General features: G+C 47.5%; 1 long non-coding RNA gene across 1 annotated transcript in view; it reads right to left on the minus strand.

Moving 5' to 3' along the window:
• Positions 1 to 8,218: 8,218 nt before the first annotated feature.
• Positions 8,219 to 16,696, minus strand: part of LOC103473013 (uncharacterized) — a 57,602-nt gene continuing 49,124 nt past the window's right edge. Inside the window, exons 5-6 of the long non-coding RNA XR_534962.3 lie at positions 9,023 to 9,174; positions 8,219 to 8,930 (exon numbers count right to left, since the gene is read on the minus strand). This is a non-coding gene — a long non-coding RNA (uncharacterized LOC103473013). The remainder of the gene's footprint in view (positions 8,931 to 9,022; positions 9,175 to 16,696) is intronic.

Below are 16,696 nucleotides of genomic sequence, written 5' to 3' on the forward strand. Positions count from 1 at the left end.
GTTCTGAAAGCAGCAGGTGGTGCTTGTCAGAGCAAAGTGGGCCGAGGTCTCTGCGGTCACGGACCCTCAACCCGGCCGTGTTCTGCCGGCTCGCCGTCTGATCACTGCAGAGCGGCCGTCCTGAGGTCGATGAGGCGTCCAGCAGAGAGCATGAGTCACTTCAGCTCCACCGCGGCGCTGCAGCTCAACACCAGGATGCCCAAGGCCCGGCTCGGGGGCCTTTCACGGCCCTCTGGAGGCCCCTGTACGGCCCACCTCAGGTCTCACATGGAGTAAATCTGAATCGCAGGCGGCTGCCGCACATCGACACTTTCTCATCTAGTAGAGGAAGATATTTTACAGATCAACAGATCCTGTTTGAAAAACGAGGTATGAAGAATAGATTCTCAATAATTAACGACGTTTCTGCATCGGGAATCACAAACATAAGAACGGAACCAGCCAGTGAACACAACCAGACTCACTGATTTATAAAAGCATTTTGTCGATGTAAATAAAATGTTACATTTTTAGTATATTATTGGACGTTTATAATAAAAAAGCTATTTCTAAAGAAGGCCTATTCATGTCACTGGGCATCCCTGCTGCAGATGTTAGCTTCTGCATTAGCGCTCAGACGGTTTCCACTGGAATATTAATGCATTCAACTCATATTTGGTGCTTGAACTATTAAAATAGGCAGGTATTTGTGGTTGTTAACTTTCTGTGATTGGATTATTCCATCAAACCTCCTTTTAAATTTTATCTCAACGAGCAGAAACGTTGAACGCTCACAGTAGATTTCTACATTTAGCAGCCGATGTCTGGGGCTGATTGGGAATCGTCTCTTTGTCTCTGAAATAAAAACTCATCCGTCTCCTAAATGAGTCGAAGCGCAGAGAATGAAATTCCAGCTATCTGCTCCTCATCAAGTTAATTTCCGTCTCCAGCCTGATGAACTCATTTGCATAACATTATGCGGCTCTGCGTGAGACAAACTGGGATTATCCTCTGGTGGGAAGAAAACAGACCGGATAGCAATCCCCCCCACCCGCACGACGACACAAATTAAAAATGCTAATTGTGGAAATAATTACAGCTGATGCAGGATAAATACTTTGGAGATTCTTTGTGGGGTTTTTTTTTTTTGGTTTAATTTCTGAGTTTCTCTCCCAGACAACAATATTTACCGGGAGAGAACAACTCATTAACCGATCGGTGCCAAAGTAAAGCTTCGCTGGTTGTGAGTCAGAGCGTTGTTTCCTCACAGACGGCTGTGAAATTAAATTCAGGTTGCACTCCGACAGATGCTGCTGCTGCAGGAACGAGCAAAGCCTGCGCGACGTTTCCACCGGTTTGTCATGAAAACATTAAAGGTTTTCACCAAAAAATCTGGTCTGATGGTGGATAATATTCATAAAAAAGCTTAGTGGAAACAACGTTTTATTGAACTTTGACCTCAAACAATTTAAAGTCTTGGTTTGAATACAGAGAAAAATGAAAACTCAGATGTTAAGCAGCAGATAGAAGTCCAAATGTACCGATACTCAGGTTTCACATAGTGCAACACTTGCTGCAGTTCAGCAATGAGTTTATAAAGCGATTAAAAGATTATGAGCAAAACGAGAAAATCCAGGTTTTTCATTTTCAAGGTTTTTGAATTAAAATGTTGTTATATGGTTTTCAGTTACAATGTGATTAATATCGATTAACTAATTAACATGATCAGGAACAAACATTAGCTAAAACAAAAGTTTTGCTTTAGTGGAAATGACGTCCAATCGGACCCATAAATGAGCAGAATCAAAGCTAGAAGAGCTCAGTGAGGACTCAGCTGCTGAGAAATCATCAAATTACTGTAATTTCAGGTCCAGTTTTGGACTTCGTGTCTGTTTGTCGCTTTCTGTTTTCACGGACGTGTCAGACGGAGGAGCCGCCGCCGCCGCTGTTCGGACCGACCCGTCGGGTTTCTGCAGTAACAACAGACAGTATAATGGCTACCTAGCCAGGTAAGCCTGATGACATCATTGTGCAGGTGGCCTGAAGGTGATGTTCTCCATCGGTGTAATGACATCAGGCAGGGAGTTGATGAGTAGGCAGTATCTTACCAAAGAGGATCTCCTGCTAGACTCAAAGCTTCCCAGTAAGTAGGCACCTTGCTTTGATTCTTTCATGCATGTTTAAGAAATCCTCTTATCTCCATGGCAACCATTCAGCTGCAAAACGCCTGGGTGGACCTAGCCCCGCCTTCGAGCCGTAACTCCTCCCCCACTCAGCTCCTTCAGACTAGCCAGAAGCAATTAGCAAAAAGCTGCTGAGCTCATTACAGGGGCTGACGCTGGGTTAAAGGGTTAACAGAGGAGCCATGTTGGGACGACTTCCTGGAGGCGGAGCTTCAGAGAGAGCAGGAGCTTCTTAAAGAGACGGAGGCCCAATTTCAAGGTGTTAAATCAGGAAGTAAATTTTTTTTTTAAATAAATTTTTATATATACAGCATTTTTAACAACTAAAGGTAACAGTTACTTGATTTTGCTATAATATGACAATATGTGGCTGGAGGAGACACAATACTGCCCCTTTAAAAAAGAAAAGCGAATTTCTGATGGTGCAGAAACGAAAAAGAGGCTCGGCTTTCATCTCCACATCATTTTTCTGCTCCTGACAGGCGCTGACACCGCAGCTCTGGATATTTCTCCCAGCTCTCTCTTTGTGTCAGATCCCCGATGACTTCAACACGCATCCATTAGAGCTCTGGATGAGGCAGCGGCTCGCCTCGTGTCAAATGATAGACTGCCTTTGTGTAACGTCTGCTGGATGACAGCACCGTCTCCAAACAGAGGACAAAAAACTGAGAAAATGTTGAGGTAATGCGTGTCTGAACTTGTTTCCACTCCCAAAACACCAGGCAGCAAAAATGTGAACAGCGTTAAATAAAGATGGCATCTAATTTCATGGTTCATCAGCTGCTGTTCAACGTTTTTCAGCCGTCGTGTCAGATGGTATCAACAGGTCTCTGTCAGTAAAATGGGTCAGCTGAAATCTTTCTTTGCTTATCTGCCTGAAAGTACAAGCTGTTGTCTTTTTCTGGCGTCGTCTCAGAATTAAATTAACATTCCTGGTGGTTTTTCAGTCCTGATTAGGATGAAAACAGATCTGGGTGGAGTTTGAAGGGTTCTGTGACATTAAAAAACAAACTTCTCATCTGGATTTGGACAATAAAACGGTTTTATTCTGACTGAATTCTGACTGAATTCTTTCCATTGTTCACTACTTGGACAATGGAAAACTAACAAACATGAGCAATAAAGGACCGAAACACATCCACTCTACAGTTTCCACAGCAGTGGAGAAATGGAGAAATGTGGGGAGTCAGATTTGTTGATGGTTGTTTTGTTACAGCAGATCAAACTTTCATAAACAGGTTTATGGACCAAGATGTCTGTGATTTCCCTGCATCTGTTTCACCACTTCACTGTGGTGTAGTGAAGCCAACAGAACCACCTGCAAAAAGCAGAGACCCGATCGGATCCGCTCAACTGCTTGGCTGCACCTGGAAACTCTGTTCATGAAGGTTATGATCAAACCCAGTGACAGAGACGAACCTTGGCGGAGTCCAACTGTCACCAGAACCAGGCACTACTTACTGCCTACAATGTGGACCAAGCTCTGACACCGGTCCAAAAAAACGGCCCGTTTTCCTGAAGCACCTGAGGGACGGGCCGAACACCAGGTCCATAAAACAAGTAGACCGGCAGGGGGAACCTCCATGGACCCCACAGGACCCTGATGAGGGTGCAGAACTGGTCCAGTCTTCCACAACCAGAACCAGAACCACAGTGTTGCTCCTGAATCTGAAGCCTGACCATTCGGCAGACCCTCCTCTCCAGAACCATGAATGGACCCTCAGAGTGTGATCCTCCTGTGGTGGGATCGCGCTCTGCCCGGCGCCACTGAATGACTTCAGAGTGGAAGAATGTTCACCTGCAGCGAATCAGTTCACTGCTGAGTGGGAAGCATTTGGGATGAGGATCAGCACCTCCACATCCGAGACCACGGAGATGCAGCTGAATGGAACTAGATGCTCGGCGCCACCGGACCCACTGCAGCATCGCCAAGCAGAAAACGCAAGATCAGGCACAACATCAGAGTACTCACAGTGCTAGCAACACTAACGGGCTCAAGGTCTTTGCTATGATGCAGCAGCGGAGGCTTGGGAAGTCCAAGAACACGTACATGTCCTGTAGTTGGTTTGGATCAAGGCCGTTCTGCATCCACACCAGAAACAAATCCTACCAGAGTTCGTTTGGAAGCGGACGGCCTCATAACGTGCGTCTCGATCTGGTTGTTGGGTTGAGGTCTGCTGAGTGTACAATCACAGCTGCACAACAGGTTCGGACCAGCGGGGGAGCCAACGTAAGAAGGAACAACAATCAACCGAAAAATAAAAGTTGAATTGAGAAACTTCTAAAATCCTGTTTTCATCAGTGCCAGCTGAAAACTCTGCTCCTCTGCAGAGGTAGAGCTGCTTCTGCAGACAGTTGGAGGAAGATAATTGATGCAACCATCTCAGGAGCTTAAGCAGGTCTTCTTTGTTTCACAACTGCCAAAGAAGCAAGTAAATCCTCAGATTAGAGCATTGCGGTGATGTTTGTTGATGGTAAATGTGCCGTCAGCTGTTTTGTAGGATTCTAAGGGCTTAGGTTTATTTTCTAAACCATAATTCCTCCTGGAGTCTGCCTTATTCAGTCCTCTCTCTTTGTGTAACTCTCCAGGGAAACTGTTGCAGGACGTCTCAGCAGGACGGTGAAAAACAGAAACTGCTCTCACCATCAACAGATCTGTGTCAGATTCAACATCTGCGTGCCGCTGCAGCTTTCGTAGCGGTCTGACCGACCTTCAGCAGCACAGACTGAACTCCCCAGCGGCTCGCACAACAAATGGAGTGTTTTTCTAACAGGAGACGAGGCCTTGAGAAAACACGCTCCCTGTGCACGCTGTCAGCTCTGAGAACACGCAGAGCTGTCAGTCCGTCTGAGGCAGAGCCTCCCGGAGGGTCCGGAAGACCGCACCAGACTCAGATACGTGTCGAGAGCAGAGGTCAGAGGTCAGGGGGGCCTGCAGGGTCTCATCCACAGCAGGATGAGATTTTCCCAGTGGGGACTGCTGCATACCGACACTGTTTGCTCCACAGATGAAGCCTTCAGAGTGTGGGAGGTTCTGGTGCTTCCTCAGGAACGACATGAAGCTGACAGCAGAGGTCGAAAGGGAAGGGAAAAGGAAGCGTTGAGATTTGGTGGAGGCAGAAAAAACGGTAAAAATGAGGCGACTTTAACCAGAACCAGATCCTGGTGATCAGACGACTGATGAAAAACTGAAACAAGTCGCACTTCAGGATCTATTACAGGCAGAAGAAGAGTCACCAGGGGCATCTGGACAATGTTGGACCAAAGGCCCAACATTCCTGTGGATGATGCTTTCAATGGCGGCGCCAATTCGAACATGGCAGCTGACCCAGTCCGGGTCTTCATGGAGGCGTTCCGGTAGGATAACGCTCCCTACCAACTGCTGCAGAAATGCCTCAGAAGTGGTTAGATTTGGCCTTCAACTTCTCTGAATCAATCATGGAGGCTCCACTTCCCAACTTCCAGAGCCAGAACCCGCAGCGAGCCTTCAGCGGTCCAACCCGGCCCAGCAGCAGCCGGGTTTGGAGGCAGAGAGACTTTTAATACCGGACATGTGTCCAGAAAGTTCTGGCTAATCAGTTAATAAGTTAGATTATAACTCTGATGGATTTCAATGTTTTTAAGTCCAGTAAAGTTTATTTACTGCTCGTGACCCAACGTCGTACATTTTGCCAACACATTAGCAGAAGTGTTTCCACCACTGCCAGGCGCTGGAGTCCGTTTTCTGACTCCAACTGTATTTCATATTTGACCCGGTTCCTATTTGATGATGGTTCTGATCTCCATGCCGACCATTCGGCTTTATAAGACCAAGACAACTCAGTGACGTCCTGCAGGAAGATATTATTTATTTCTGTCATGAAAAAGCAGCTCATGAGTCTTTAAACTGTTGGTTGTGAGTCTGGATGCAAAACGTTTCCAAGCAGCAACAGAAACATTTAGTTTCTCACATGACAGTTGAGATCAAAACACACTAAACTCAGGCAAACTTCATCGTTTCCATTTTTGGTTATTTTGTTGTTACTTTTACACCAGGGCTGGGGCCCACTAGGGGTCTTGGGAGGCCCTAGGCCTGGTGGGACCCCAGACCTGGTGGGGCTCCACCAGGGCCCCCGGGGGGACCCAGGCCTGGTGGGGCCCCAGACCTGGTGGGGCACCAGGCCTGGTGGGGCTCTACCAGGCCTGGCCTTCCGAAAGGCCAGGCCTGGCCTAGGGCCTGGTGGGGCCCCAGGCCTTGGGGGGCTCCACCAGGGGCCTTGGAGGGCCCTAGGCCTGGTGGAGCCCCAGACCTGGTGGGGCTCCAGACCTGGTGGGGCTCCACCAGGGGCCTTGGAGGGCCCTAGGCCTGGTGGGGCCCCAGGCCTTGGGGGGCTCCAGACCTGGTGAGGCCTCACCATGGGCCTTTGGGGGCCCCAGGCCTGGTGGGACCCCAGACCTGGTGGGGCCTCACCAGGGGCCTTGGGCGGCCCCAGCCCTGGTGGGCCCCACCAGGGGCCTTGGGGGGCCCCGGCCAGTGCTTGTCCAGTAATATGTCTAAGATTGCGATGCTTCCTGGGTAAGTGAGTCACCCATGCAGTCATCCTTTTACCAGCTAAAGGACGAGTGTTTCTCCCCTTCGGCCGTGTGAGTCATTGTCTCTGTGAGGTAGACGGTGGCAGATGTCCCACTCAGTCCCCACTGGTGTCCCTGAGGACGTCTTTTAACAAGCTGGTGGGGGACACCTGATCTCTGTTGTGCTTTAAGTGGGTAAATCTCGGGTTTCCTCTTGGCTGCTGCATTTTGTTCCCTGTTTTCTCACAGAACCCTGGAGCGGAGAAACCGGACACTGCTCTGTCCTTGGATCAGAGACGTGGGTCCACGCAGGGAGGTCGTCTTTCAGCTGCACCTGAACGCAGCTCGCTCCGGGCTCAGGCCGGTGAGGTTCTGCAGGAGGATCTCGGCTCAAATCGTTTAATCCTCGACCTTTCCCGACCGTCTGCCTCCCATTTGGAGCGTGGGAGAACTAATCCCACTAATTAAACAGAAACGTGCAGCTAAGACGTTTTTATCACCGAGTTTATTGCTGCTGGAGTCGTTGACTCCATGAAGACAAGCACGTCATGGTTCAAAGGTCAACAAACTTTAGCTAAATAATATCTTAAAAATAATTAAAGCCCAAATAAGTCTTGTTTGAGGAATTTTAACTCTTTTTTTAAGAGAAGCATAAACGTGTGAATGAGAAACCCTGATCATGGGCCCCTGGAGGCCTCTGCTCTGGGATCGTCCCACAGGGTGGAGGAAAAAACTACAAACAAAATCTTGTTTCTGTGCTGGACAATCACTGAAACCAGCTCCTGACTGTAAACGTTCCTCCTGCATGGTGAGCTTTGGCTGTGATGGTTCTTTTCTCCATGTCTGAGCCAAATGACTACGGCTGCAGTCTGATTGTGTTTCAGCATTTTACCGTCCTTCCCATCCACCACATGTGTAGCATTAGCTTGAAGCAAACAACATGTTGCTGTGGGGAAGCTAGTTGCAGACGGAAGCAGAAAACAACTGAATCTAAAAGTCCAAAGGCCTTTTATTCATAACAAGATGGGGTTTAAATTCCTCCACAGGGTGCTGGTTTGCTAAGTCTCGAAACTACTGTTCCACTTTAAACAATTCTCCTCACTTTCTCTTTGTTATGGGATGAAGCTTTACTCTGAGAACTGACGCTGGAGCGTTTCCTGTCACTACATTATTTCCTGTTTTGTTGGTGACGTTTGGCGTCTCGTCATAAATTCTTCATTCGTTGACAGTTTTCAGCTTTTTTTCTTTCACTTTTCATTTCAGTTTATTTTACTGAAATGAATGTAATTATCATGAGCTACAAGCCCGAAGAAAACTCAATCTTAAAACTATAATTTATGACTTGAAATACATTTTTATGTCTGATTTGTTTGAGCTAAAATTGTTTAATCTTTTTTGTTTTATTATTTAAACTGGATATTTTAAGCCAATGTTTCTGGATACTTTTAAAATACAAATGAAATGTAAAATAGCAGAAGTAACACTTCTTGTGAGGCAGGATAATTACTAGCTGAGCTGCTGCATCATCGCGACTCAAAGTGTCACAGAGGGTAAAACTCAGGTCAGCTCAGAGATTTTCAGCCAGATCTGGAGGTTTTGGTCGCGATGCAGTGAAACGGATGGATTATTGACATGCAGCTGCTCTGATTTTTGTCAGCAGGTGTTTTTGTCATCAGACCTTTCAGCTTCTTTTCTGCCAGGAAACTTCAGCCCAGCAGGACGTGATTCATGCTTTACCAACACAGTTACTGAACTTGTTCAGACTGTATGTTTAAGTTATTCCTGGGTTAGTTATGATCATGTGCTTGTCGGGTTGTAAGTGTGTTTGCGTCCCGCTGCGTGTGTGCTGACAGTGCATGTGTGCAGGATTTACAGCCTGTAACGAGCCCCTCCGGCGTCGCAGCAGCAGCAGCAGCCTGCTCCTCACACACCGGAGGAATCTCATGCTTCAGCAAAATGCAGATGTTTTATTTTCCGGTGGAGGTGCAGACTCGGAGCGGGAGATTTATTAACATGGGAAAATTAGCTTGTGGTAGCAACTTCTGAGCGGGGCTGGTACCAATGTCCAGTTCTGTGAGTCTTCAAACGATGCTGACCCACAAACGCAGAAGCAACCTGCTGACTGCGGAGGAAACTGTTTCTAATGAGGAGCCTGTAAATACCAACAGCAGCTTGTTCCTCTTTGCTTCGTCACCAGAAACCCCATCACATATTGAGCTGAAAATATTCAAGAAGCAACATTCAGAGCTCAGTGTGAGGCTCCTTCATCAACATTTAAATGTGTTGCTAACGACGACCGCTAACGTTACCTTTCCATTTCTGTCACAGTTTATACTTGTAAACCCGAAGGATCCAGTTGCATTTCGTGTCCCATGACTGTCAGTAGCAAAAAACTGCAAACATTTTCCCCGCGAGGCAACAACAGGATCCTGGCTGGTCAGAAACCCAGTTCTGTTTGGACCTGCACAGATCAAAACTACCACTCACAGGTGGATGGACGTCACATAGTTATCATTTCATCCAGTTTTTTCACGGTACGGCCGTAGGATTTTTCTCAGATTTTCCCTTCAGCTGAGAGTAAAATGACGGGTCTGCATAAAGTACCGTTTGTAAGATCACAGTCAAAAATTAACAGCAATATTTTTTTTATGGCTTCAAACTGAATTATTTAGCTTGTTAACTAAATACTTGTTAGAAGCTAAATAACCAGCTTACTAACTAAATATTTGTATTCAAATTAAGTCTTTAGCTTATTAAATAAATATTCAATCTGAAGCTTTTTTTTGTATTTCTACCTAAATATTTATTTTGATACTAAATAACTATCAATCTTCAAACTGAATATTTTGCTAGCTAATATTGAATCTGACACTAAAAAGCTAGCTTGCTAAAGAAATTAGCTTGTTAACTAAATATTACATTTGAAGCTAAATAATTATCTTGCAAAGTAAACATTTAGTTTGAAATTGACATTTATAAATGAATGAATAACATGGTAAAAATAAAGCCCAAAGTTTTTCTCTCACAAGGTTCTGGATCATTTTTGACTGTGTAACTTTAAAAATGGCGGCCACCGGTTCTGACCCGGTTCTGACCCGGTTCTGACCCGGTTGAATCGTTCATGTTTCTCCAGGTGGCTGTCGGGGTTCCCGTCTCCTTCCTGCCAGGTGTTTCTCACTGTTGGGGGTCATAAAGATCTCCGACCAATCAGACGCCAGAGTCATGCCCACTCACTCTTTCATTCATTCCCATCAGATTTCTCCTCTGAACGGTTCTGGATAAACTGGAGCGGAAGGTTCTGAACTTTTTGTCTCATGTTTAGATGAATGCATGACATCACTACTTGGATCTGTGACTTCGGAGCGGCAGGTTTGCAGCTGAACCAGCTTTAGTTGTGTCTCCTAAACACAGCAGCAACATGGCCGAACTCGTTGGATCCCGTCTGCTGGTGGATGTGAGGTCTGAGGCTGCCTGCTGACACGTTCAGGGGGAAAACGTGTTTACTGACCTCATGGTGTCAGTGACCTCAGCCTGCGCCCGAGGCAGCAGGAATTTCCCAGGAAAAACACACCTAAGATGGGATCAGGACCTGCAGGCGGAGCAGGGAGCTCCGTAAATCATCTGCTTCTCTCAGAGCCGCTCCAGTTCGACCGGAGGGGAAATAATGACTGGCTCCGGGTTTATAAATACGCTTTATGGTTCCGCTGCAGCGTCAGGGTTCTTCAGAGCGAACCGGGTTGAACGGGTCAGAATCTGGCTGGAACTGGACCGAAGGATTATTGGTTCTGATTGGTTCTTATCAGCCAGTAAGCAAATAAATGTTTGAGTGGCATGAAAAACTGGAAGAGTATTTACATGGAAAGGTTTTAGGGTCCGTCCGTCTAGTATCCCAGTTTTCCTGATGATTCCCCTCAGGAATAAAAGGAGCAGCAGCTTTACTCCGGATCCCTCCGGCCCGGTCCGGATCGGGTTCCTTCAGTCCTGCTCCAGATGAACCACAGCTGAGAGTCGGAACGTATCCGGAGCAGCAGATCCAGAGCTTCAGCAATGCATCGCTCCCGTTCCTGCAGATAAAGCTGGGATAAGACCGGCTCCGTCCTGCTGTCTCTCATGGTGGAGACGCCAACAAGAACTTCTCCAGCTCAGACAGTCACTGTTTGTCTGGTTGACATTTTTAGAAATAATCGGTTTAAAAAAATGCTTCCTGCAGGATTCTTTGCTCTCCTTCTCCAACATCCATCTCCATAAATCCTTCATCTGGTTTCTCCTCCAACTCGGAGCTTTTCATCATGTCTGCCGCCCACACAAACAAACCACACCGTCTCTCCCACAACACCAGATGCTCCAGAGAACCGGCTCTGGGTTTTGGGAAGATGTGCTCTAAAAATGCCAAGAGACAAAATCCGAGGAGCGTTCACAGCTGGAGTCAGAAAAAAAGCAGAAACAAGTCAGTAAGTGAATCCTTGAAAAGTGTCAGCACAACAAAGCCTGTTCTGTTCTGCAGAGACGGATGTGTGAGCAGCAGGGAGGCAGGTACGAATCCCGCCAGGCTTCCTCTTAAAACTCATATTTCATTGATTTTTCTGTGACAAGGCCGAGGATTGGTTTCAAAGGCTTCTCCTCCCCGAACGGAGCAGCGGCGGGAAAGCTTGGCGGATGTGATGCCGGCGGGAACGCCGTCTGCTCGGTGGGAATGCTGCTGTTGCCGTGACCCACTTCCCCGATCCTTCACTGGGAGGGATGAGAGGACAAAACATTTCCGTGCTTGGAAATGGGTTGAATATATTTCATTCATTTTAAAGGGGATGAAAGCGGCTCGAATGGAGCTGGTTGGTCCGAACAGACCAGAACCAGAACCAGAACCAGTTCTGGTGAATCAAAGGGAACAGAAACAGTTTCAGGAAATTTAACCACCAGACTCAGATGTTCACAAGTCATTCGTCCCAAAAAAGAGAAAAGGCTCAAGTCCAAGTCATGTCTCAACACTTCAAAAAACTAACAAAATCTTAAATGTTGTCTAGTTTCTACAACAAATATCTGGAAATAAGTAACTAAAAACATACAAGTAGCTATCCAACAAGATGCGGAAGTTTGCATTAAGTCACGAATTCCTAATTATTAATAAAAAGTTTCATTTCCAATGGAAGATTATTCCAGTAACAAACATTTCCCCATATTATAATGACGGACGGACGGATCAACGTCGGATGGATGGATGGATGGATGGATGGATGGATGGATGGATGGATGGATGGATGGATGGATGGATGGAAGGATGGATGGAATCGATGGATGGATGAATGGATGGATGGATGGATGGATGGATGGATGGATGGATGGATGATGGATGGATGGATGGAATCGATGGATGGATGAATGGATGGATGGATGGATGAATGGATGGATGGATGGATGGATGGATGGATGGATGGATGGATGGATGGATGGATGGATGATGGATGGATGGATGGATGGATGGATGGATGGATGGATGGATGGATGGATGGATGGATGGATGATGGATGGATGGATGATGGATGGATGCATGGATGGATGGATGGATGGATGGATGGATGGATGGATGGATGATGGATGGATGCATGGATGGATGGATGGATGGATGGATAGATGGATGGATGGATGGATGGATGATGGATGGATGGATGATGGATGGATGCATGGATGGATGGATGGATGGATGGATGGATGGATGGATGGATGATGGATGGATGCATGGATGGATGGATGGATGGATGGATAGATGGATGATGGATGGATGATGGATGGATGGATGGATGGATGGATGGAGGATGGATGATGATGGATGGATGGATGGATGGATGGATGGATGGATGGATGGATGGATGGATGGATGATGGATGGATGGATGGATGGATGGATGGATGGATGGATGGATGGATGGATGGATGGATGGATGGATGGATGGATGATGGATGGATGGATGGATGATGGATGGATGCATGGATGGATGGATGGATGGATGGATGGATGGATGGATGGATGGATGGATGGATGGATGGATGGATGGATGGATGGATGGATGGATGGATGGATGGAAGGATGGATGGATGGATGGATGGATGGATGGATGGATGGATGGATAGAGGAACCATAGCCTCCATCAGAACTTCTGAATCTCCTTCAGTTTCTCCTCTCTGCTGTCAGAAATGTTTCCCTTCAGAATAAAAGCCCGTAAAGTGTGGTTTGCGTCTGAAAACGTTTAAAAGCTCCATTCCTCCAGAGGCTTCATTAGCATGACCTGAACTCGTAAACAAACATCACAACCAGAAGTAAACGAGGTTTAGATGAAGTGGATTCTGGTCCGTTTTGGCTCCAGGGAGGTTCTGTGCAGACGGGTCAGATCGGGTCAGATCGGAGCTGCATGCCCTGCAGCGGCGGCGGCGGCCCGGCAGAACTGCTGCCCTGTTTTCATTCCAGCGCTCCGAAGGAACCGCTTTCGCTCCGAGGAGAAATCCATATTTCCTGAATCCCGATCAGGAAGCTGGGAGCTCCTGCTGCTCGTCTTTGACCTTTGGAGCAGAAAATAACTTTTTCCACTCCAGAAGAAAACAAGCAGAGGCACAAACTGTTTCTGCACCAGAACATGTGCAGCTCCGGCGGTTCTGAGCAGGAACATGGAGTGATTTACGCTCCGTTTTCAGCCACATTAAAAGCTCCTCAAACACAAACATCCGGAGCTTCAGCAGCAGAAACAAACAGCCGGCCGGGTCGGGAACCGAGCCCGCGCCGCATTCTTCCACCGATGGATTTCTCATTTGTTCTGAGGGTTCTGCTTCTGCATTTAATAAATACGAATTAGCCTGAGGCGGGAACAAATCCTGAGATGCTGAGAGTCATGAGGAGAGAGGCGATGGATGAGGAGCAGGACAGATTCAGGCTGGAAACCTTCTTTTGTTGTGGCGATGAATTAGATGTTCCTGCACACAGAAGATGCAGAACTCTGCCAGAACCAGACGTTCTGCTAAATCCCTTTAACATAAGCCTCATAGTTTGGTTTCTAGTTATTTTTCATCAAATAATGGAAAAATAAAGGTACGGAGGTATCAGGAGACTGACAGGAATGGGACAGAATAATCGAGCAAAGAACAACAAAAACCAGGAGGGAGGAGTGGAAAGAGACGGAGGAGGCAGGTGAGGCCATCAGAGGAGATGTGGAGCAGCTGCAGCTGAATGAGAGCAGATAAACCGAGGAGGCAGACAGACAGACGGCTGAGACTCACAGAAACAATAGAATAAACTTATATGGCAACACCTTTCGAACAATAATGGGAACAGAGAAGTTAAATGTCTATGGCAAGAAATATAGAATATAAAATAACAAGTAAATAATCAAAACAATCACAAATAAAGAACAAAACAACCAAAGAGCGTGATGACAAGGAGAAAAACCGGATCTCCTCAACTCCAATACTCCTCTCTCTCCTTGGTTCTCCTCTCTCTGGTTCTCCTCTCTCTCTCTGGTTCTCCTCTCTCTCATTGGTTCTCCTCTGTTCTCCTCTCTCTCTGGTTCTCCTCTCTCTGGTTCTCCTTTCTCCATGGTTCTCCTCTCTCTGGTTCTCCTCTCTCTCCTTGGTTCTCCTCTCTCTGGTTCTCCTCTCTTCTCCTTGGTTCTCCTCTCTCTCCATGGTTCTCCTCTCTCTGGTTCTCTTCTCTCTCTGGTTCTCCTCTCTCTCTCTGGTTCTCCTCTCTCTCTGGTTCTCCTCTCTCTCTGGTTCTCCTCTCTCTCTGGTTCTCCTCTCTCTGGTTCTCCTCTCTCTCCCTGGTTCTCCTCTCTCTCCATGGTTCTCCTCTCTGTGGTTCTCCTCTCTCTCTGGTTCTCCACTCTCTCTGGTTCTCCTCTCTCTCTGGTTCTCCTCTCTCTCTCTCTGGTTCTCCACTCTCTCTGGTTCTCCTCTCTCTCTCTGGTTCTCCTCTCTCTCCTTGGTTCTCCTCTCTCTGGTTCTCCTCTCTCTCCTTGGTTCTCCTCTCTCTCCTTGGTTCTCCTCTCTCTCTGGTTCTCTTTTCTCTCTGGTTCTCCTCTCTCTCTCTGGTTCTCCTCTCTCTCCATGGTTCTCCTCTCTCTCTCTGGTTCTCCTCTCTCTCTCTGGTTCTCCTCTCTCTCTCCATGGTTCTCCTCTCTCTCTGGTTCTCATCTCTCTAGTTAAACTCTCTCTCTGTGGTTCTCCTCTCTGTGGTTCTCCTCTCTCTCTGGTTCTCTTTTCTCTCTGGTTCTCCTCTCTCTCTCTGGTTCTCCTCTCTCTCCATGGTTCTCCTCTCTGTGGTTCTCCTCTCTCTCCTTGGTTCTCTTCTCTCTCTGGTTCTCCTCTCTCTCTCTGGTTCTCCTCTCTCTCTCTGGTTCTCCTCTCTCTCTGGTTCTCATCTCTCTGGTTAAACTCTCTCTCTCTCTCGTTCTCCTCTCTCTCTGGTTCTCCTCTCTCCTTGGTTCTCCTCTCTCTCCTTGGTTCTCCTCTCTCTCTGGTTCTCTTCTCTCTCTGGTTCTCTTCTCTCTCTGGTTCTCCTCTCTCTCTCTGGTTCTCCTCTCTCCATGGTTCTCCTCTCTCTCTCTGGTTCTCCTCTCTCTCTGGTTCTCCTCTCTCTGGTTCTCCTCTCTCTCCATGGTTCTCCTCTCTGTGGTTCTCCTCTCTCTCTGGTTCTCTCTCTCCTTGGTTCTCCTCTCTCTCTGGTTCTCTTATCTTTCTGGTTCTCTTCTCTCTCTGGTTCTCCTCTCTCTCTCTGGTTCTCCTCTCTCTCCATGGTTCTCCTCTCTCTCTCTGGTTCTCCTCTCTCTCCATGGTTCTCCTCTCTCTCTCTGGTTCTCTTCTCTCTCTCTGGTTCTCCTCTCTCTCTCTCTGGTTCTCCTCTCTCTCTCTCTGGTTCTCCTCTCTCTGGTTAAACTCTCTCTCTCTGGTTCTCCTCTCTCTGGTTCTCCTCTCTCTCTCTCTGGTTCTCCTCTCTCTCCATGGTTCTCCTCTCTCTCTCTGGTTCTCTTCTCTCTCCATGGTTCTCCTCTCTCTCTCTGGTTCTCCTCTCTCTCTCTGGTTCTCCTCTCTCCATGGTTCTCCTCTCTCTCTCTGGTTCTCCTCTCTCTCTGGTTCTCCTCTCTCTGGTTCTATTCTCTCTCTGGTTCTCTTCTCTCTCTCTGGTTCTCCTCTCTCTGGTTCTCCTCTCTCTGGTTCTCCTCTCTCTGGTTCTGCTCTCTCTGGTTCTCCTCTCTCTGGTTCTCCTCTCTCTGGTTCTCCTCTCTCTCTCCTTGCCCTCCAGTCTTGCTCCATATTGAATGTTTGGTTTTGCATCATACAGTTCCACGTTTTGCTCACCTTCTGTGAATCTGCTCGTATTAAAAGTGAGTTCTGTGTGAGGCCTGCATGTGGTTGAGTAGCTGCATCAGGAGGAGGAAGGAGGCGCGGCATTGAGACCAAACCACTCCGGATGGCTGAGAGCAGAAACTGGATCGGTCTCCTGACCACACGTCTGGTTGAGCATTAATGTGTTTGAGACAGCAGGAGTCAGGAGCAGTTTAAACCGGGAGCGTTGGGTTATGTAGACACAGAGGAGGTCTGCAGCCTCAAGCCGTCCAGGACATCATTTATCCTGAGGTTTACTTTGTAAACCATCAGATCCATCTCTGCAAACTTTCCAACATGCAGTGACGCCCCGGCACCGTAGTCTGAACCGGGCCGTTTCCTACCTGATACTCTCACAAACACCCTGTTAGGATGCAGACACACAGCAGCAGGTTTGAGTCCCAGAGGCGTCCTTCGGCTCATCGGGTCTCCTCCACCCAAACCGGACCCAAGCCAGCGTTTGGTTGGCCGCGCAGCCGCAGACCCCGGGCACAGTTTCCCCGACCCAATCAGAACCGCCACAGCCTGTCGTCCAGACCCACAATTAGATTTGAGCTCCAGACCCGAGTAACACGCCAGCGCAGACTGTGCTCTGCTATGAGGCTGTTAGCAAGACGC

Source organism: Poecilia reticulata, chromosome 11, assembly GCF_904066995.2.
Source record: "Poecilia reticulata chromosome 11, P_reticulata-male-v2, whole genome shotgun sequence".
NCBI lineage: Eukaryota > Metazoa > Chordata > Actinopteri > Cyprinodontiformes > Poeciliidae > Poecilia > Poecilia reticulata.